Source organism: Python bivittatus, unplaced genomic scaffold (genome assembly GCF_059951505.1).
Source record: "Python bivittatus isolate LINGU-HERP-01145 unplaced genomic scaffold, Pbiv_v1 ctg000330_np1212, whole genome shotgun sequence".
In the NCBI taxonomy this organism is placed as follows: domain Eukaryota; kingdom Metazoa; phylum Chordata; class Lepidosauria; order Squamata; family Pythonidae; genus Python; species Python bivittatus.
In genome coordinates, this window is record NW_028277058.1 from 44,514,146 (window position 1) to 44,537,614 (window position 23,469).

Consider the following 23,469-nt stretch of genomic DNA (forward strand, 5'->3'; position numbering starts at 1 on the left):
TCTGATAGACTAATGACAGTTTTTAAGATTTAATGAAAGAGGACTGAAATGAAACAAAATTAAATGCCACTTTGAACTTGAGAAGATTGTTATATTAGGATATGTCTCGGCTGAAGGAATGAAATGTGATCCAGAGAAAACAGAAATTATTCTGCAAACCCAATTCTGAATATCCAGATATGCTGCATTTTTTTCTTGCTATTTGGGTCTGTCTCATGAAATTTAATGCTAATTATCTGGACATTTCAGAGCCATTACACTTGCTGACTAAGTCACTTAGCATGCATTTTCAGCAGCTGACTTTGCATTTCAACAACTGAAAGATACATATACGTGCTAAGGAATTTTGTCTTCTTGTGATCTGCCTGCACCAACTTCTGTGGTGATTGATATTAGTCTTGGGATCTAGGTACCACCTTGTGCAGATTCAGGAAGTTGGATCAAAGAAGCTTGTTGCATATGTCACCTGTTCATAATCATAATCATAACAATAACAATGGTAGTAGAAGTAACCATAATAATAATTTATTAAATTTATATGCCACCCAACTCCCAGCGACTCTGGGCAGTTTACAGTTGTTAACACATTTAAAAACAAAGAAAAATATAAAAAACACAAAAACAACACAAGACAAAGGAACAACAATGGCAAGGAAAACAAACCTAGGGGGAACAGAAAGGAAGAAAAGGGCATCAGTCATCCTCTCCATGAACAGAGGCATTTACAAATTAAGCATGGAACTGGGGAATATGAGTTATAGAGTTATAGAACATTTTCACGTTTATCTAGGGAGACATCCATTTGTACTGTTAACAGAACACTAACTATTCATACAAATGCTTCAGCTGTACAAAAACACCATTATGCCATTTCATATGCAGCATTTCAGTTGAAGATTGCATGCAAAAGAGTAATGTTTCAGATTAACTCTATCTCTTTCCAAAGATTTCCAGTCTCACCTCCTTTACTGAGTTTTAGTCTCTTCACTGGCAGGATTGTACTAGCGGTAGTGGGATGTACAACAAAGCAATATTAGCTTGGTTTATTCTAATATTATGCTGACATCAATGTGAATGTTCACCTGCTGGCATAATTTTAAACCAAACAATCTGAGATTTGAGAAAATGATTATGCCCTAAAATGTTAATCCTTAAGGATCTACCTAACTGATCAGTTTTTGTTGTAACATTATGTGGTCATACCTCTGGAATTTGGTATATGCAGTCAGATACAGATGTGATACAAGTTACATATTATAATGCTGTGATTAAAAATTAACACTTCTCTTTTCATCTGCATGGGCATTGACAATTGTTCCTATGTACTTCTTTAAAATGACTTGGTATTTATCTTTCACAGAACTTTAAAGTATTTCCATTCTGCTGCATATACACCGCAGGATATTATTCTAACAAAAATTATCTTTGAAACAAACTATTGTACATTTGTATAGCTTGGTTGGTAAATCTAATCAGGCAAAGTGTCCTGTGAGATATAAATGAACTATATCTTTCCTATTGAGGAAGATGATTTTCATCCTCCATAGCAATAGATTCTTATCTGCCTAAGAAGAGCTCTCTCCCACAACACAGTTGTATCAGGCCAAGTATACCCTAAAACACATAACAAAAGACACCTTGAATTAATTCACTGAGGCTTTACTGAATTTAAATTTCTTTTAAGCCAAGGGGGAAGAGATTCTTCTTTAGGGAAGCAATAGAGGCCATTCTCCTGGGCCTCAAACATGAAGAGGCTCCTTTCAAAATATGATTCAGCATTTGAAACGATGAGACATATCAATATTACCTTTTATTCAAAAGTAGGAACATTTGACTTCTGAGTAGCATGTTAGAAGCTGTTCACCCCAGAGTTTGTGGGGTTAACAGAAAGACTTAATTTCATTTCATTTCATTTTAATTTACATTTATTTATTTATTAAACATCGTACCATCAAACCAAGACCTCTCACCCCTGAACTATAAATAACTTAAATTCAGTTGAAATGAATTAAATGATAAATAAGATTATTCTCTAAATGTTTAATGCATTTCACCTTCTTTCATGCTAAAAATTAAAGATTGATGGCAATGTTCAGAGGGGTGTTGGTGGCCACACCCAAGATATGGGGCTGCCAAGAAAAAAAAATCCTGCTTTGTTCATAAAAACAAGTTAAGGTTTAGGAATGTTGAGAAAAAGTTAGACAAGAAGATCTTCCTAACCACGTGGAAGGAAGAGAAGAGAGGAGGAAATATATGGGCCTTTGTTCAGGCTTGCAGAAGTTTATGTATCTTGCACTAGATTACATATCAGCCACCTGTTTCATACTGACCCAACTTGCACTGATTTTAGAAGAAATCTGAAATACATTTTTGTTTAATTTTTATCAACTTTTGAATGATATCAGAATTGGTTTTATATTTCTATCTACTATTATTATTTAAGGAGTTATATATTTTATGTTTAAGGGAAGAAAGATGGTCTCCACTGCAACAGGTATTAGGACCAGAAATAATGAGAATAAGTTGCAGTTACCTAGATTTAAATGTATAAACAAACCTTCCTGACAGTAAAGTCTGTACAACAGTGGAATGGTCTGTCCACAGAGGTTATAGGTTCTCCACTTCTGGAGGTTTTTAAGAAAAGAGTAGATGTTTCACTGGTTTTCCTGTACATTGCAGAAAGTTGGACTAGATGATCCTTGGGCTCCCTTGTAATTCCATAATTTTGTGATATGATGTGATTCTATGATATATAAATTGAATAAATAAAATAAATAAATAAATATAGTTGTGTAATTCCTTTGGTTGTTATTGGTTGTTGCAAGCTACCATTGACATTAAAACTATTAATGTAGTAGAAGAAAAGGCATGATTCCTTATGAACAAGAATTGGAAAGGAAATGGCTGAGTAGTTGAGAATATAATTATATGTTTATTTTTCAACAAATATTTCACTTTCAACATGGATACAGAGCATGAGATGTAATTTTTGTAAGTGTCAAACTGTTATTTTCTCTTTTTATTTCCCTTTCTGACAAACCACTTGTCAAATAAATGTTAGATGTTTGACTAGAAACCTGAAACAGTCATAAGCTACCACTTGTTCATAAGTGGGAGCTATTAATTCCCACTGTTCTTATCAGCAAGAAAAAACACTTTCCCAGGTTTTGTACTTTTTATATTAGGGCTTTCACTGGGAACATTAGATTATTTTACAAACTGGGTCAGTCTCTGAATGCAAACACAGACCTTTCTTCTGTATTTGCTTGCTGTTAACTTCTTTTAATTCTTATTTGACAAATGAATGTGGATATCTGGAAGACTATGTTCATTTGCAAATATTTTGTTAGATCCTCGGTGAACATATTCAGATTTTTGAAATTGGATTTATATTAACTATGCATGTTATAGAGGATATTTTCAGCTTCAAATTCTTTTGAAAAAAATAAAAATTGAATTGGCCAGTCAGCTCAGCAATATCCAAGACACCCCTCCCAAATGGGTTGATCACAGGGAAATTACTCTGGGGGATTTGGCATCCAAGCCTGGATTCAGATATGGCTATTCAGAGCCTAAGCCTGACCATTCCTGATATTTTGATTGGGTTTAAATATTGCATTAAGCTGTGATTTGTTTAATCATGGTTTATTAAACATGGGAAATAGTACACTGGTTTGGAAGGTAATTGCTAGATTAAATATCCTAGCTTGCATAGATCAGTGTAAACATGCTTGAGGCAACATTGGCCTTTGGTTATGCTTGTAGCATACTAGCCAAGATATGCCCAAGCTGACTGGTACCTGCAGGAAATGCTGCATATGGCACGGATGTTACTAAAGCTAGTAACTTAATCTACTCCTGCTTTATCTTACTAAAAAGCATTACATGAAAACCTTGACTGACTAAAGCTAGGCTAAGCTGCAGAGGTCAATACTGTTTTGCTTGAATATGTTTATATTCAGAAGATATCTATATGGCTAAAGGATCCAAACAAAAATCAAGTAAGAAACAAACAGTCCCGAATACATCCTCCCTAGCAGCCAAGATTAGTAAGAAACAGCCCAGATAAACCATCAGGGAATAATACCCTAATCAAGCAACGATCAAGAAAGAAATCACACCCCAATCAAGACTGGGAGGGCAAGCTACGATTTATAAACAGCCAGAAAACCCCACTGTCCCTCACCCTAGTGATGTTAACTAGCCTGGTAATGAACATCTGTAAAAAAACAGCCAAGGTCAGAGAATGCCAAGAACCCAACAAAATATGTCTATTCACATGTTACATGGAAATGATTCAAAATGCATGATCAATCTGATTATTTATGATGAAAAATTGAGAGAATTAATGAAAGGTTCAAAGGTGATGAGAGGTTCTGCATGTAGGACAGACCATTGTTTTGTAGTAGAGCAGTAACAGCAAATTTTGAGAAAAATGGATATGGAAGAAGAGAAAGAAAATTAAATGACGGCAGGAGGGGAAAATATGAGTCATGTGTGAAAAATTATTAAAAGATGGATTAATTTCCCAACAGAATAAGTGGAAAGTGAATGTGGAAGCTGCTTCGAACAGAGTGAAAAGAATTATATTGCAGAGCACCAGTTTATGGATTTATCCTAGTGGGAAATACGAAAAAGGAAGATTGGTGAAATGATAAAGTGAGAAGCTGTGGGTGAGGAAACAGGACATGTAAAAGAGTGATTGCTGCAAAAAATGAAGATGAGATAAAGATATTATATAATGTATCCGGAGAAATAAAGATAGTTGCAAAGAATGTAGTCAAGAGAGCAAGGAACAGTTAAGATTAAAAGAGGCAGAGGACATGAGAGCAACTTTGATGGAAATAAACATTATATTGGAAGTAGTGAAGAGGATTAAACAAGGAACATTCAGCAGATTAGACATAAAAGCAATGCAGTGCTTTGGAATGAAACTGAAGTGAGGGAATGATGGAATAAGTATTTAGAGATTTATATGGCAATGATAGTGATATGTTAAAGACTAGAACTGAAATAATGCTATTGTTAGACTGTACATAGCTGAGCAAAATCAAGGAAGCAAGAGCTAAACAGCTTTCAGTAAGGTATCTTTAATGCTAGGGTAAATCTTGAGGTAAATACATTATCTTGGAAATCATAGGACGAATTTCTAACCATCATTTATAGTAAATTCATTAAAATGAGGTCTCTGGAACATCTGAAACATTTCTTCCCAGGTTTCTTAACATTTAGAAGACAAGTTACCAACAGACTGTCCTTGATTGCTTATATTAACTTGCCCTTCCTTTACTTTCCCAGCCTCCCAACAATCTTTCATGGCTATAAATGTGAATATCCAAGGAAAAATAAAGGCAAAGATTGTGAGGATGTTGAAAAATTGTAAAGCTGCAGTTATAGATAATTGGCAAAATATTAAAATATTAAAATATGGATATGGTTTACTTATGAAATGGCTGTGCCCATTGTTTAACATGTGAAGCCTGCAATCTCTGCCTGATGATTGGAAGAATGCCATTATTGTTCCCATATATAAAGGGAAAAGTAGCAAGAATAAATGCAAAAATTACAGGAGGGTTAGTTTGTTAACTGTGCCTAGGAAAGTGTTTAGTAGAATTCTGATGAAAGGGTATGAGAGGTGACAATGAGCACCATCTAGAAAGTACAGAGTGTGTCTGTGCAGATCAAATTTTTGTTTTCCAGCAGATAATTGAGAAATGTATATATGAGAAAAAAAAGTTTATTACTGTATACATGCATTAATTTAGAGAAAGCATATGATAAATTGAATAAACTTGAACTGTGGAAGGTCTTACACAAATAAGGAGTTGAAGACTGATTATTAAATACAATAAAAACAGAATATAACTGAAGTAAGGAATGCATATTAAATGGAATATTTAGCAAGTGATTCAGTAATGAGCAGAAAGTAAGATAAGAATGATGTGCCTTTGGTTGTTTAAAGCATTTATGAAAAGAAGTATTATAAACAATATTTGTGGTGATCTTAGAGATGTATTAGTTGGGGATGTGAATATGTGTGTACTTTTGTATGCAGATGATGATCTGTTGTTCAGAGAGAACCCTAATGAGTTGCAGAAAGTGTTAGAAAGATTGTTTGATGCAAGAAAAGTGTATGGATCTGAAAATTAACATATCAAAAACCGAGGTAGTTGTGTCTGACAGGGAAAATGAAGTTAAGATTTACAACTGCCCAGAGTCACTCCACAGTGAGATGGGTGGTGACAGATTTGAAATAAATAAATAAATGGTGAAAGTTTAGAGTAAATAGATATTTTTTTATGCTTTTAAAGTGCTTGTGAAGATGGGAAAATGAATGAAGACATTTGAAAGTTAGCAAATGTTGAAAGAAAAGCACTTTGGTCTGTTACAAGGAATAAATATTTGTCAAAAGAACCAAACTGTTATGTATCAGAGTATATTTCTGCCCTGTTCATTGTATGGAAATGAGAGTTAGATATCTCTCATATATCATATATTTTGACTGATAGCACTAGCAGCTGCCCACATGAAAATATCCTAAAAATATAGTGCTGATCTGGGTTCATTGTTATAATGTTAAAAGCCAAATGAAAGATATATTAAATGAATATATTGGTAGCTGGTAATTGCTTCATTACTCACCTATGTCCTGAATTTTCAACAAAGCTGGCATTAACAGCTGGCATTCTTACAACTGCCAGAGCATTGTAACAGTCTTCAACTGTGTCTGCCTGGTATCCTCAACTCATGTTTTCCCTTGTTCCAGCACTTCAAACAGGTTGGGGAGCTAAATCTAAATCTGAATTCCTTGCATTTACTGTAATGTCCCTTTTTTGCTCTTGTTCCTTTTTTGCCCATCACTATTGTTAAAATCTTGTGTCTAAAATGTTTGTGCCCACCATGGACATAATCCATAGGTGTAATATCCTTGTTGTGATTTCAACATGGGTACATAAATTTGCAAAGGTAAGGCTCAAATCTAACCCATGAGGGGCGGGGGGACAGTGACTGCAAGGAAGCCAAAATAAGCAGATACAATCAGTTGGTCGGCAAACCTCACTGGTAGGCAAAAAAGGAATAAGAGCCTTCCAGCCTAACATTGCTCTGGAGTAGTGTGAAAAATTAAAAGGGTGGCCAGAAGCAATGGCACTATAACCATGAGAATATAAGCAGTGTCCTGCTGGACTGGATCCTGGCCCATCTAGTCCAGCACTCTGTTCTCACTGTGGCCTACCACTTGGACTGCTGCCTCTACAGACAATTAAACTGATCAGGATCTGCTGGCCGAGGATGGAATTCACCAGAGGACAATTTGTTCAAGGTTCCATTCAACTTAGAGCTTGCTCAAATTACTTTCTGTTCTAGATTCCTTGTCCATTATTTTTAGAAAAAAAATATGTTTGTATGTGTGGGTGGGAGAGAGACAGAGATATTGATAATATTTGACAGAGTTGGGAATGGGTTTATTGGGCAGTCAATTATTCACAGTTCAACATGGCTGTGTACGATAGGCTAAAATACTTGAAATAGAATGCCAAATTGTCAGAAAAAATAATGGACCATTAACTGGGTCAAGTAGGGTCAGGTAGAGAAATAGCATTGACATATGCTGTTATGATTGTTTCAACTATCCAGAAATAACATCTTATTTATTATGTTTCCATCCTTCTGTCTTCCATCAGGGAAGTCAAGGCATCATTTGCATCCATTGGTGAAAAAGAGGGATTCAGATTCCATAAATTAATCATGGAAGTTCCCAAGCAATCTCCAATTCAGATACTCATCAGATTGTTTAGCTTCACCAAGATTTATCATCTGTCTTCAAACCATGTCCTGGTATTAGAGAAGTGGAGTATTACCACACAGTTTCTGATTCAGATAAAAGTAATTGCCTCTCCTCATCAATGCATGATGGATTAAAAACTTAGAGTATGACTTAATGCCCTGGATGCATGATATTCGTTCCTTATTAATGAGGAAATAGATCGTGGGACTGAATATTAAGTGCTTGTTTATCTGTTATTTTCTCCTTTCAATTCCTCAAAATGAAAAATGAGCACAGCACCATGAAATCAGAATTCCCTAATCTCCTTGATGCATGTCTTAATGTACACAGAGATCGCTTAATCACCCCTGTTTTTATATGACATGAAGAAGTTTGCAAAATTCTACACTGACATGAAGGAAAACTAGTTTAAGGTCCTAACCTCACACAGTTTCATAATTGTAGTTAGTTATAGGAAACAGTTTCCCCTCGGTTTTTTCCATTGTTCATTTGGCTTATTCCATGGTACAATTTATGTGGCTGAAAATTCCAAAAAGAGCTTTAATCTCTGCAAGATCTATTCTCATCTGTATAAGACTGAAGGAGGCAAGATCAGTCTCACCATTAGGCAAAGGGAGATGGTTGCTGCTGTGAAAAGTTGAGGGATGTGGAGTAGATGGGAGGCTGTATCACATGACTTCCTCTACCCTCCCCAATATACCGTTAGCCTCAGATGCAATAATCTTGTCAGCTCTGAAATAAGATTAGTTGCCATGGCTGGTGTGGGTCTTCCGGGCTGTGTAGCCGTGTTCTGGAAGTTTTGTTTCCTAACGTTTTGCCAGCATCTGTGACCGGCATCTTCAGAGGGCAGGAGCACAAACAGGAGCAGTTCTCTCTGTGCCCAGGATGATGTGACCCTGTTGTGGGTATTTAGAGAGATCAGCGAGGGTGCCTGAAGGGTGTGTGTGTGGCGGGGGGGGTTGTGCTCCTGCCCTCTGAAGATGCCGGTCACAGATGCTGGCAAAACGTTAGGAAACAAAACTTCCAGAACACGGCCACACAGCCCGGAAGACCCACACTAGCCATCGTATTCCGGCCGTGAAAGCCTTTGACAATACATTAGTTGCCATCTTGAAGCCTCTATATAGTACATAGACCAGGTGGAGAGGGATGGGAGGAAGGACTTGTTTGGGGTAGCAAAATGTTTAGGGTAAGCTATGGAAAGAAACTCTATTGATCTGGGGAAGATGAAGAGAAATAATATAGAATTAATCAATGCAGAGAAAGCAGAGCTTCTAACTTTCCCTTCACACAGTAATATCTAATAAAAAAATATGTGTTACATGACTCAGTAAAATTGTGATTATTCCCATCCCTGCTGTATTTCATTGGGTCTTGCTTGCGAGGACAGAGTAATATGATATCGCATACTGTAGATCATGCAGTTTGTTGGAAAATTGCCAAAGTGCACATAACAAGTACCTTGTTCTGTCAGGTAGCTTCACTTAGCAGCAACTTTTCCTTTTGTTTCCTCTGTTGGTGGCTGGCTTTGCCCAGAAAAGACCAGCAACTTGTAAGGAGAACGAGTCTATTTTGTATTCTATCGTACTTATAATACGTAATTCCACAAATGTCAGGTTGCATCAGGAATGGATGGAAACAGGACTTAGTATGTAACTATTAATGTAAAAGCCAATTTTTTCAATGGGAATTCTGTATCCTGTATATGTAGGATATAATGCTATACTAGAAAATAGAATTACCTGCTTTCCTTCTCCTTGATCCTTCCCTCTTAGTGCATAAGTAACTGTGTTTGATAAACATGGTGCAGGGTAGGGAACTGAAACTCATCATTTCTGCAAACAAGATAAAGCTGAAGATTTGGAAGCTGTAAACAGGATTCTTTGGGAGACAGATATTATTGGGACATGGTCATATTTTTGCTATGTTCTCCATCCGTTCTTGGAATACAGACTACCTGATAAGGATCATCACTCCTAAGTGAACCAATCTCTTCATAAGAAGTTGGATGGTTGTTGGAAAAAATCCATTTTGGAGTGGATGAAGTAGCCAGTTGAGGCTAGATAAGAGGTGACACTGTTAAAAATGGACTTTGAGGGGATAAAAGATCCATACTTTGTCCTGAGTCAGAAAGTTTCTTTCATCTTAAGCTCCGGCCATGTGTTTATCCACCTCTCAGCATCATTACATCCTATACATACATACATACATAGACAATGAAATAAGTCATGACAGAACATTAATTCTTGCTTTGCTTGAATAGAATTTTACAACAGCACATTTTATTAGAATACAGCCCACCCATCTTTTTTTTCTTTTTTTTTGCCCTCTATACTCTTGTCTTCTTTAGATTTTGTTGATACTTAACAGGATGTTAGTAACCACAATAAGCTAAAGAAGGAAGCAAGTAGCTGACCACCAACAATTATTAGGAAACGTGCTTGTGCAGGTAGAGAAAATAAAGTCTGAAAAAAAGAGGACAAGAGTTCACTCCATCCATGGAGAAATGAAATAAGGAACAATGAGAAGGACAAGTCAAGACATAGCATTACACCACAGGATTAAAAGGGGAGAGATGCCTGGGAAAAGGAGAGAAGAAGGGAGGTTTTTCCAACTTGCTTCCCAAGATGCGCAGGGCCATTTCTTCCTGTTTCTCAACAATCCCTTCTCTATCTGGCCCTGCCTCTGAGTATCAATGAAGTGCTTTGTAAGAGTTTCTAGATTCTTCAGAATCTATGGAACAGATGATGAATTTGACATTATCAGAAAGAAAGCTGTTCCATCACTGAAACATTTTTAGAGATGTATCCCCATGCCCTGTTTTTCTTCCTTCCTTCCTTCCTCCCTTTCTTTCCCTTCCATTCCCTGAGTTTAGGACACCGAATTTTATAACCATCTTCTGAGCCTTAAGTAAAGAAAACAACACAGAGTACAATTTGATGTGATTCTTAGTCCTCAAGTATAGAGTTACTCAAAGAACCTAAAAGTGTGTAATCCTGATATTTGTGGCATGGCTATGCCTACTGGAATGGAATGTGTGACTGAGGGTAAGATAAAATAAGTGCAGGATATCCTGGAGTTAATCTTGGTAGAGATATTCCTAGTAAGTGATAAAATAAATACAGGGTGTCTCAGGGCTAGTCTTGGTACAGACATTTTTGGAGAATAGAGTCACTGATGGACTCAGGCCACTAAATATGGGAAACTCAGAGGGGTATTTTTAGGTACTTGGTTAATTTAGAAATCCACACTACAGAACCACAATTTACGTCGCAACACACATAAAAAAAACAAGCAGGGCTTCAATCACATGATTGTGGTCCCCATCTTGACTTTTCTGACACCCCCATCGCAGACATGTCTGCTTTTTCTCATATTAAAAAAACTATTTAGTTCTCTGTAACAGTATTCATATAGATCAGTTTGAAGCAGATGAATACAATTTGGAGAGTCTGTCATGCCTAAAGACAATATTTTGCAAGAAATAATATTCCCATCTAAGTAATTTGTCAATTGTTTCATCTTGAAAACGGTCCCATCACAGAGAAAATATGTCAGGATTTCAGTGTAGTGATTTATGATTCTGTCATAACGGTAGATGCTCTCCCATGTATCTTTGATATTATGAAGCTTGGAGCCATTGTGGCGTTTTTATTTTCACTAATAAAACTAAAGGCACATAATAATATGGGTACAGTTAAGTTGTTGATTCCCCCTTAAGATTCTTTCTGATAGATACATAATTTTGAAAAGGAATGCAAATGTAGAGAGCACATTTGGGTCTGATTTTGGGGTGTGTGTGTGTGTGTGTGTGTGTGTGTGTACTCCTTTGAGTTTTCAAATTTTGATAATTACATGGAAGAAAGCAACATAATTATATATTATTACAAATGCAGGAACTGCAACCTCTTAAATAAATCGAAACTGATTACTTAAACGAGTTTCTCTACTAATCTATCAATTACATGTACACAAATGACTTTTCTTATAAAGATACATACATTTTAAAAACATGATACCAATTTATACCTATATTACATACACATGGTAGAAATAGTAAAAGTGGTTCCCACTATGAAATTGGAAGTAATGATTCCCCTTTCCCTTCACCACCCTGTGCAGCTTTAAAATCTGGTCCAGATGATCTTCTAACCTCCTGGAGTGGACTTTGAAAACACATAGGAGACCACAGAGGGGAGAAGAAACAAAAGGTTGTGTTGCACTAATGCCTTAATGCCCAATGTAGTGCCTGGGGGTGCCTTCCTTTGTACCTGCCAGGCTCCATGTCTTAGCTAACATTATTTCACAGAGATTCTTTTCATTAAAAAATGAAATGGGAAGCTAGTTTGCTACAAAGTCAAGTCCCAGCTTCAAGTATCATATTTGTTCCTAAGAATGTTCTTCTTAGGCAGAATCTAAGGATTCTTAGAAAATAAATTGGTGGTTGTCTGAAGCCCAGTCTTTTTTTTTTTTTTTTAAAGCAGGTCTGCTTCCCTGCCGAGAAAAAAGTCAAAGGTGAGTAGCAGCCATTTTGCATGAATGCCCGTGACATCGTCTCAATATTCCAGGTGCGCCTACCAGCCTAAACCAACTGGGTTTCCTGAAGAAATAGAAATCTTAAGCATCATGTTGGGTTCTACCCATGTTATTTAATATCCAGAACACAAGCATTGGAATTACCAGCTAAATAATTATTTGAGTCGGATGAAGCATGATTATTTCATGTTTATCCCTACTTTTCAGTATATATTATTGGAGTGGGATGAGTTCATAATAAAGCTGAGAAGATACATTTCAGCTATGGCTGACACTTGATATGAAGTATTCTTGATGAACCTATGGAAGTTTCAATTAGCATAAAATGTCCAAATTAGAAGTCTACCCTCTCCAGTGATATACAGTGGTGTTTCCCAATCTTGACAACTTTAAGATGTGTGGACTTCAGCTCACAGACTTCTAAAACTAAAGTCTAAAAACTAAAAGTATAGCTTGTGCTATACAATGAATATTTGCAACAGCAGCCAAGCCCCAAATACCAGCATGGAATTCTCCTTAGTGGGTCAAACTTGCCAATCTCATCAGGGAATAGTGTGCCTGATGCACTGCCAAGGAGAAGATACATACTACCGTATTTTTCCGACTGTAAGACAATACAGTGGAACCTCGGTTTATGAACTTAATTCATTCCATGACTCTGGCCGCAACCCGAATTGGTCACAACCTGAAGGAAATTTCCCCATAAGGTTCAATGTAATTACCATTAATCCGTTCTGGTGTGGAGGACAGGGAGGCAGCTATTGCTTGGAGGGAGAGTCCCCCTCCCTACGACCACATGTCAGGGGCAGAAAATGGCCGCGGACCACGTGTCAGGGGCGGAAAATGGCCGCGGACCACGTGTCAGGGGCGGAAAATGGCCACGGACCACGTGTCAGGGGCAGAAAATGGCCACAGACCACGTGTCAGGGGCGGGAAAATGGCCGCAGACCACGTGTCAGGGGCGGAAAATGGCCGCGGACCACGTGTCAGGGGCAGAAAAATGGCCGTGGACCACGTGTCAGGGGTGGAAAATGGCCGCGGGCCACGTGTCGGGGCGTAAAAATGGCCACGGGCCACATGTCGGGGCGGAAAAAGGCCGCAGACCATGTGTCAGGGGCGGAAAAATGGCCGCGGACTGTGTCACAGGAGGGAAAATGGCCACGGACTGGGTCACGGGAGGGAAAATGGCCACGTATCCTGCTCGTACCCCGAGGCGAAGTTCGCAAACCGAGGTAAATTTTTGCGGCCGGAGCTGGTTGTAACCCAAAAAGTTCGTTAACAGAGGCGTTCGTAACCCGAGGTACCACTGTACTTTTTTCTAAAATCCTTATCCTAAAAATTGAAGGGCATCTTATTCAAGGAAGTTAGCCAAGGAGAGAACCGCGCGGTGGCAAAACTACCCATACTTTGTCTCTGCAAACAGGCTTCCTCCTATTTCTAGCCTCCAATCATGAGTGAAATAGCTTGAGTCTGCAAACAGACTTCCTCCAATCACGAGCCTTATGTAACTGACGTCAGCTGATGCTGAACAAACCAATTAGAGGAAGTCTGTTTGCAGAGACAAGCTATCGGCAGTTTCACTCGTGATTGAATGTAATCAGTTATGCAAAAGAGCATGGAAATAGAGCTGCAGAGAGACGGTTTGGACCTCCTCCCACCGAGTGTATCAGGTAAATGTTACCTAATTACTAAATAAAAATGTGTTCTGCACTATCTTTAAAATATTGACTTCTTAATTTTGGGTTGGAAAAGTGGGGGTCGTCTTGTACATGGGGGCATCTTATTGACAGAAAAATACGGTATTTTTTGGTTTGGCCAGCAATGCAAGACACCCTATTCTATACTAAGCAGGCCAAAAGAAGCTGAAAGGGTAGATCCATTACAATTTTGCACCACTGCAGTTTGCTATGGACACCATTGACTAGCAGAATTGGCTTCTTGAGTTCAGGTGTGAGTGTACTCTGCATGAATATAGCTCGATAGATGTTGAAATTTGGGATGCCTTTAAAAATGAAGGGAATGTTCAAAAGCACTCTGAAACTCTCCAGATGCAAATGCACACCTGAGCTTAGCAAATCCAAAACGATATATCATTTTGTTTTTTCAACAAATTGTCTATGCTGATTTGGCTGGCCATTTTGGAGCTTTTGAGTACATTTGAAAACCAGTGACTCACTCCTTATGTCATATTCTGTTGGCTTTCTGAGCTTTCAGTGTTGATTACACTCAGTGAATTCACTTGTTTGCGGAGACCTGTGAGTGTATTTAAAATGCAAAAACTCAGTTCTGAAAAATGTGGACTCTTTTATGACCTTGGGCGTACACGTACTCTGCTCATGTTTGACACTTGTTAATTTCACATTTTTGCTGCCGTTCTTCTGTCCCTTTGGTGCTTCAAGTGTAAAAAAAAGGGAGCATTTTGCGCACTCTCATCTTTTTTTAGGTAGGTTAGGATATAAGGATTGATTGATTGATTGATTGATTGATTGATTAGAGATATATGCCAGCTTTCTGCTCTGGTGAACATTCATTGCAGAGTGCTAGTCAGGGTTTGATATTTTGTATGTGGGAGGACCTCTGTCTTGAGCAGTACAGCTAATTTGTCTTTCTTTTGATAATTTTCTCATTGCAGCAAGCAAAAGCTGCAGCTTTAAAAAAAAAAATGGGTAGCCATGTAGTGCTAAGTTGCCAAAAACAAAACAAAACTAAATCAAATATGCCATCAGAACCTGCAGAGTATGTACAGAGTCAGAAACAGTCCATGCTGTTGACCATCTGCAAGGTCCGGGCAACCTAAGCTAAAAATGGGAAAAGCGATTTAAAACATTTTCGAAGAAATCTTACTTCTGTCATCAACAGATTGACTGGGATTCATCTTAGTCTTGGCTGTTTGACTTTCAGGCAACCTTTTCATCTATTCTGTTCAGTTCGCCATTTTGCACATCTGGGTTATCTTTTAATTATACATGGCTGTTATTTTCCTTTTTTTAACGCTCCTTTTTGTTGCACACTGACTGGCGTCATGTTGGGTGAGTTAGGCAGCCACTTAAATGCTTGGAAATAAATAAATAAATAAATAAATAAATAAATAAATAAATAAATAAACCTACCTTAGCTTGTCCTAGAGAAAACTGAAAAGAATGTGGAGATTACCCTGTGGTTTTATTTTCACATTCCTTTCAATTCACATCCCGAGGGCAAAGGATATCTGAGTGTCCACATAGGAAACAATTGCTTCCATAGTTTCCAACTTGCTAATTATTCTGCAAGTTGGCTGGCTGGTAGCAGACAGCATAGGGTGCTACCTTATCTATTCTTCCAGCCTTGGAATGAAAGCCAGGGATCAAGGGGCTTATTCTGAATTTCTGTGGATTCCTATGACTGTAGTGCTCAAAATATGTTGAGCTTTTTTTCAAGCAATATGGTATGTTCATCTATTTTGAGTTTTGTTTGTTTACAATGCAGCCAACTCATTATTTTCCAATGGGATATTCCTTATGGGTCTGTTGTGTTCTGAGCTCCAAACAAAACCCTCTTCTGTTTCATGCACACCCTAGTAAACTGCTATGGTAAAGTAATGTTAACATAAAGGAGGGATTTATTTATTCATTCACTCCATTTAGACTTTGCCCAACTCCCAAACAACTCTGGGCAGCTCAGATTATAACAAAACAACATAGAGTTCCTATATCCTAACAGGGAGAGAAGAAAATACATGTCATCAACCAATCAGTGTCCTCAGAATATACACCTCTCCACCCATGTGGACAACTCATTTTGTTAGTTAGCCAAAAAACATAGAATAGCAGTGAGTGTGATGACAGCAACATTATGCCAGCATATCTTTGTTTGGTTAGGATTTTTTCATGGGAAGAGAAGCATCTCACTATCTTTAAAAACATATTGTTGTGACTAGAGAAATCATGCGACTTATTGTGGCCTTGTTTGCACGTATACTGCTATTTACTGCCACCTATTGGCGTCTGTATGCTAGTTACTCAAGGGGTGGCAATAAAATGGGAGGATTACATGCTCAGCTGCTCAGTAGAATTTTAGCCATCATGTAGTCAGTTTTATGGGTTATGTAGTAGTAACTAATAACTAAGTAGTGTACCTCTTCTCTGAGAGTTTTTTGGCTAGAGACTTTGTTATACTTGTGTAGTGGATAAGTCTTGGATGCCTATATATGAGAAGAAGTGATTTTTATTCTGTTTTGTATTAAACTTGTATTTTATGGAGTTTTGCACTTTTATCAATAAACAACCAGATATTTTATACTTTCTGGCTGGATTTTCTTTGGAGAACAAGATTTTGCATTGAAATTGCATTGAAATCTCTCTAATGCTGGTGTGTATTTTTTGGCCATTTCCTGGGAGTATTGCTGCACTCTGCATAACATGTTTAGCCATAGAAAGGGTGGGTTATGGTAAGCTTGGCTAGTAAGGAAAGATTCTAGATTGCTAACTAGTTCATGGTAATGCGATCATATCAGTCTAAAGTCATTCCAACATTGTAGGGGGGAAATGGTAGCTCCTAGTAGATGGCCATCACTTATAAAACAATCTGTCCCCAAAACATATATAGAACAACATCTCATTTAAATTTCACCTATCCAAACCAGAAGATTCAAATCAAAAATTTTGTTCAGAACTTAGTGATAAATAATTCATTTTATATGAGCAATAGTTTTATATGTTTCTCAGCTTCTACATAAACTTCTGGCTTTAGGTATTATTATTTAAGTGAGAAAATCATTATATTAATCAGCAGCAGCCAATTTATTTTAAAATGTCATTGCCTTTCAATGCTGAAACAGTGTAGCTATAAATTAATTGGTTTGTTTTACATTGATTTTCATTGATCAGCTTGGAAAAATACTTCATCTTAATGAAGATGATATTTTTTAGTATTCATTTTTTTCTTGACCACAGAGCACAAATTATATACAAGCATGCTTTCATTTCATAGATTGGAATATGTAATACAGTATTTCACTATTTTGCAATTCCACAAGCATCAATAGTTGTTGTTTTTTTTAACAAAAAATCCTCTCTTAGCATCAGCTCACAGATAACCTATATTTCTAATTTATAGTGAGTGCACTAGCTCAATTATACTAATTAATAAATTCATGCTTTTAGACTTAACTGGGCAGGTGATCTGCTAGAGACTAACATATGCTTATGGTGGTCCAAATGATATTTACTTAGTCAAGAAGTACCCTATCTTAGGGCTTATGGTGGACTAGGCATCTCCAAAGGAGCAAAGACAGTGCTGCAGCAGTAAACAGCAGCCAGCGGTGATTTCTGGCCAGCAAAGTCTTTCCAGATAAAGGAGAGACCGAGAGATCACCCACCTGCCCCCCAGACTGCTGCTCCTCATGAGGAGACTGCAGGATGGAAGTCTTGTGGTTTTATCATGAGTAGATCAGCAGGGGTCGAGGAAGAAACAGCATGCTCACACACACAAGCACAGCCTTTTAAAGGACACTAACTTTGACCAAACTCTCACTTTCTTAATCACTTTTGGATACAATCAATTTACAGATGAAAAGAGGTCTTTGAAAACAGCAGGACAAAGAAAACAACCTCTCAGTGAGTCAGCCTTCCTTCCAAATTACAGAAACTAAAACAAAGAGGAAAATAATATTTTAAAAAGATTTTAAAACAAGAGCAAAGAGCTTAACAAGATTTTGACTAAGAAAGTTATAAACACATGAAGAAGACTGTACAAATTTGAAAGAGTAATGTTTTGGCAAAAGTGCTTTTGGTGCTATTTGGAATTAATTAAATAAATAGACCAGACCTTTGTGGGAATGTTGACATCAAAGGCAAAAGACAATTGGTGGAATTTACAAAACAAGGAGATAAGTGTAACATGAGATTGACAGTGTCATTAAAACTACAGAAAGACAGACTGGACTAAAGCCTTAAGGCGAAAGAGGGAAAAAGAGGAGAAGCTTACCTTTTACTTTGGTCTTCATAACTGATTTACTTTTACTTTGGGATTATAAATAAAGGAATCGCGACCACTAGAACAGCTGCAAGGCTTGGTGAGGGAAGCAGAGGATTGTTGAAGAAAAGGGGATTACTCCAGAAATATTACAAAAGATGCTTGAAGAGATGGGAAAGCAGGTATCTGAATCTGTCAAGTCTGTTAAAAGTGAGCTGGTTGCTTTTGAAGTGAGAATAGAAGAAAGGTTTGTAAAGATGAAAGAGGAAATGAAAGAAGTTACCAAAAAAATGAAGAATCTATAGGACAGCTTATGGGAGAAATTAAACAAATTAATGACAAAGTGGAACATTTAGAAAGTAAAACAGAAATAGAGAGAGATGCAAAAGGACTTAGACAATCTGGCATTACTGGAATTGAGGGAAAAAGAATTTTGCTTGAGACTTAGAGCAGTTCCAAAGGATCCTGGAGAAGACACCAGAGAAAAGGTTGTTTTCAACCATGTCAAATTTTTGATATGATGGACAATTTAGAGCTTTTTATGGAGATACAAAAATGGTGATGCAAAAGAATATACAGTGGTACCTCGAGTTACGAACGCTTCTGCATACGAATTTTTCGTGTTACGACCAGCTCCAGCCCCAAAAATTTACCTCGTGTTGCGAACCACCTCGAGTTACGAACCAGATCCGTGGCCATTTTCCGCCCCTGACACGTGGTCCGTGGCCATTTTCTGCCCCTGACATGTGGACCGCAGCCATTTTTCCACCCCTGTCATGTGGTCCGCGGCCATTTTTCCGCCCCTGACACGTGGTCTGCAGCCATTTTCTGCCCCTGACACGTGGTCCGCGGCCATTTTTCTGCCCTTGACTCTCCCTCCAAGCAATAGCCGCCTCCCTGTCCTCCACGCCAGAACGGATTAATGGTAATTACATTGAACCTTATGGGAAAATTTGCCTCGTGTTGCGACCAATTCGAGTTGCAACCAGAGTCACGGAACGGATTAAATTCATAACTCGAGGTACCACTGTACTGCCAAAGACCTTTTCAGACCACAACCCAGTGACTTTAGCATTTAAAAGGAAAATCAGTTCCTTCAGATAGAGGTTAAATGAAACACTGTTGCAGAAAGAAACAGTAATGGAAGATTGCAAAAAGAAATTGAAATAATTTTTTGACAATAATCTTAATAAAGGTAGTGTGATGGATTGGGATGAGAAGGTTCAAGGACAGAAGCATCTCCTTAGCCCACAGCTTGAGCAGGGGAAAGTGAAGAGGATGAGACTGGCACTACCCTAAGGAATTCGTAGTGTTTAGTTGCTGGCTTGGGGAGTTAGTCTGGTGAGATTCTGTCTAGCAGGTGTGAGCTAATAAAGTAACTGAGCTGTTCCAGAACTGTCTCGTGGAGTTTCTTGGGCTTAACCTGACAGGTAGAGACATAAGGATGGTTTGGGATGCAAGTAAAGTTTTCACGAGGGGACATTTTATATAACATAATAGTAAGCTCAACAACAAAAGAAAACACAATGATTTTAAATGAGATAAAAATGAAAGAAGAATTAAAGAAATCCCTACAAAATAAAACTATTTCACAACAAATTAAACTTTTACAATGGCAACTGTCCATATTAACAGTAAAGGAAATGGAAGTAAAAATGAACTATGCAAAACAAAAGAATTTTGAATTTGCAAATAAGCCAGGGAAATTATTAGCATATGAGGTAGGAAAAAAGGGGTGGGGGAAGAAATTACATCCATTTACTAATGATTTGATGACCATTTTGGAAGACCCTTTGGAAGAAATAGAAATATTAATGGAAAAATTAAAGGATTTTGATGCATTAGCTGGTTTTAAAATTAGCAACCAAAAGACAAAGATGTTAACAAAAAATATGAGAATGGAAAACCAAATTAAACTGATGGAAAAAATGGTTTTAAGATTGAGAAAAAAGTAAAATATTTGGGTATTACTATGACTAATATGAATTATATGTTATTTCAGAACAGTTATGTTAAGACATGGAATTATATTAAGAAGGACATGTTAAGATGGGAGAAATTACAATTGTCGTTGGGGAGAATTTCTGTTATAAAATGAATGTACAGCCTAGAATGATGTTTTTATTTCAAACAATACCTGTTCTGACAACTGCAGTTGTAAAGTAGTGGCTATGTAAAACCATAGAAAAAGTCTAAAACATAGAGAGTTAGTTAAAAAATAAAGAAACCCTTTCTTAATCAACATTTCCATTCCCATCTATATACAGGACATAGCCCCATGATGTGGCTATACCCTGAATGGACGCAGCTATAGAGTTTATACTAAAGTTCTTTAAGCTGTTCTCTCAGCATATGTGTGGGAGACAATAGGAATGAAGCTAAAAATTAGAAGACACATGGAGCTGCCACCTTTCCAAATCCCAACTTTTCACCATAAATTATGTCTCATGATATTATACAGCTGTGTGTTGTCCATCTCCAGTGGCAATAACCAGTTAGGTGGAGGGAGATCAGTGCAAAAAACAGTTGCTGTACTGTAACTTTTACTTTGTACCTATCAATATTGAATAAAGTAACAAGTCATTAGAATGCGAAGAGAGGACTCCTTGGAAAAGACCCTGATGCTGGGAAAGATTGAAGGCAAAAGGAGAAGAGGATGGCAAAGGATGAGATGGTTAGATAGCATCACTGAAGCAATGAACATGAAACTGAGCAAACTTGGGGAGGCTGTGAAGGACAGGACGGCCTGGCGCAATATGGTTCATGGGGTCATGAAGAGTCGGACACGACTTAACGACTGAACAACAACAAGTCATTGGGTTAAACATGCAAAGAGAGGATGATATCTACTAAAGTCTAATTGTCTAAGGCAGTGTTTCTCAACCTTAGCAATTTTAAGATGTGTGGACTTCAACTCCCAGAATTCCCCAACCAGCCTGGGGAATTCTGGGAGTTGAAGTCCACATATCTTAAAATTGCTAAGGTTGAGAAACAATGGTCTAGGGAACTGGCCTTAGAAATATTGACAAACAAACAAACAACAAATGGCCTGGATAGGCATGGTATAAACTGAACAAACAATAAATATACCAACAATGCCTTTAGTCTTCATTTGGACAAAATAGTTTTGACTGATACTTACTAAACTCACTTTAATTCAAGCCTTGTGGATGCACATTGTCCTATCTGAAGGACCAGTGTTTCCTACTGTATCATCTTAGCGTATGTTGTCACTGTTCTTCTACATCTTCTCTCCAAGAAAAAAGACACGTGTCGATAGAGTTTAATAATGATGAAACTGGATATAACCAGTGGCATTCTGCCCCACTCATTCTGTTCATTATTTTGAAATCATTTCCTTGTCTTTCCCACTTTTGAAGGTAGGACCACTTGGTCAGTCTAATCAGATTTGTAGGCACTTCTCCTAGAATATTTTGATTTGGCATTGGAGAAGACAAAATGGAATAGTTTTATGTGAGAAGGCAAGTGGGAGGCTGGGTTGAATAGATCCAAAACATACCTGACTTCTGCCTTTAGCTGCAATCCGTGTTAAAATGATTGAATAAAATATGCATTAAAATGTGGCAATTTGTTTTCGGATGATCTATACATCTGGTGTTCTCTCAACATTCTCCTCAGATAAATGCATTGGCTCCTCTGCTCTTCATCAAACTGCCTTGGCAGATGCCTGTTTGTATTCCATTACCTACAGTTCAGTACCCTTTGGAAGGTGGCTCTCTGTATTACCTTAGCAACCTTTTTTTGTATGCATGTCACATCTTGGCATGAAGCCGTAAGCTCTTTCTGCACCCCCTTTTTCTCTCATCTTTTGTAAAGCCTGTATTCACTTTCAAAGAATGCCCTACACAATCTTTTATATAGGACGCTTTAAACTTTTTCATTCCACTCGGCATTCTTCGCTATCCATTCTCTCCCTTCTACAAAGCAGAGCTTCCTTGGGTTGATTATGCACCAAAAGAAGAGCAGGCCTATTATCTGGGTATTCTGTGTGTGATTTCACACGCCATTTAGATTAATGGAATGATATGTGTGACCAGCAGATTCTCCATACAGCTAATTCAATCATGTCTTCTTCCTGGTTTAAAAAAAAAGTTCAGATAAGCAAAAGTGCAAAGAATCAGTCTCTGGGAAAATTTGCCCTCATTCTCACTACATAGTAAATGATAGCACAAACTATATAGATTACCTACTGCAATATTAGGGTTTCAGCTCAGCCCATCAAACCTGTTAATTGCTTTTATAATAGAAAGGAAGAACCCCTGATCAGACTGTATTTTCAAAGTGATTGTGGCAAAGAAGCAGGTGCAATTGGCTAGAACAGTGTTTCTCAATCTCAGCAATTGTGAGATGTGTGGACTTCAACTCCCAGAATTCCCAAGCCATCCATGCTGGCTGGGGAATTCTGGAAACTGAAGTCTGCGCATCTCACAATTGCTGAGATTGAGAAACATTGGGTTAGAAAATCCAAATTGCGAAGATGCATATGCACACACATAGACATGAGTACACATGCATGTCTGAGGTTGCCAGTGCATACTGGAAAACAGGAGTTCAGCAAAACTGACTCTATACAGAGAATAGATTGCTGAACTGAATGTTAGCTCTATTAGGGACCCTGTCTTCAAACATTTAATAAATCAGCTGGGCAAATGAGGGAACATTAATGTGTACACTCATTTTGACATTTGCTTTTGGAAAACCAGTTTAACCAGTTTCATGCTTTTTCAAACGTCTAAAAAGCCTGTTCAACCTGAAATGACAATGGGACAAATGAAAGGTGAGTGTACATTCGGGAAAAGTCACGCTATTTCAAACCACTTTCATTTTTCAGTTCTAAGAATTATATTCCATTCCTTCAATCATAAACACATTATATGTCTTTCACAGGCTGTGAAAGAAGTAATTAGGTGTACAATAACCTTCTGTAAATAGCTGGATGAATGACCAAAAAATTGTGAGATCCAGAAATAAAAGCAGAGTGGTTGTAGTACTTAGAGCTCACAGTTAGGTCTAACCTGAAAAAAATTCAGACTAGTTCAGTCCTACATATGTCTGCTTTGGAATAATTCCTACTACCCCATGAGTGGATTCTATTCCCTAGTAGTAAAACTGCAGTCTTGGAGAAGCTTATGATGCAATGTTTCAGAGCCTAGGAAAACTGCACTATTATAACT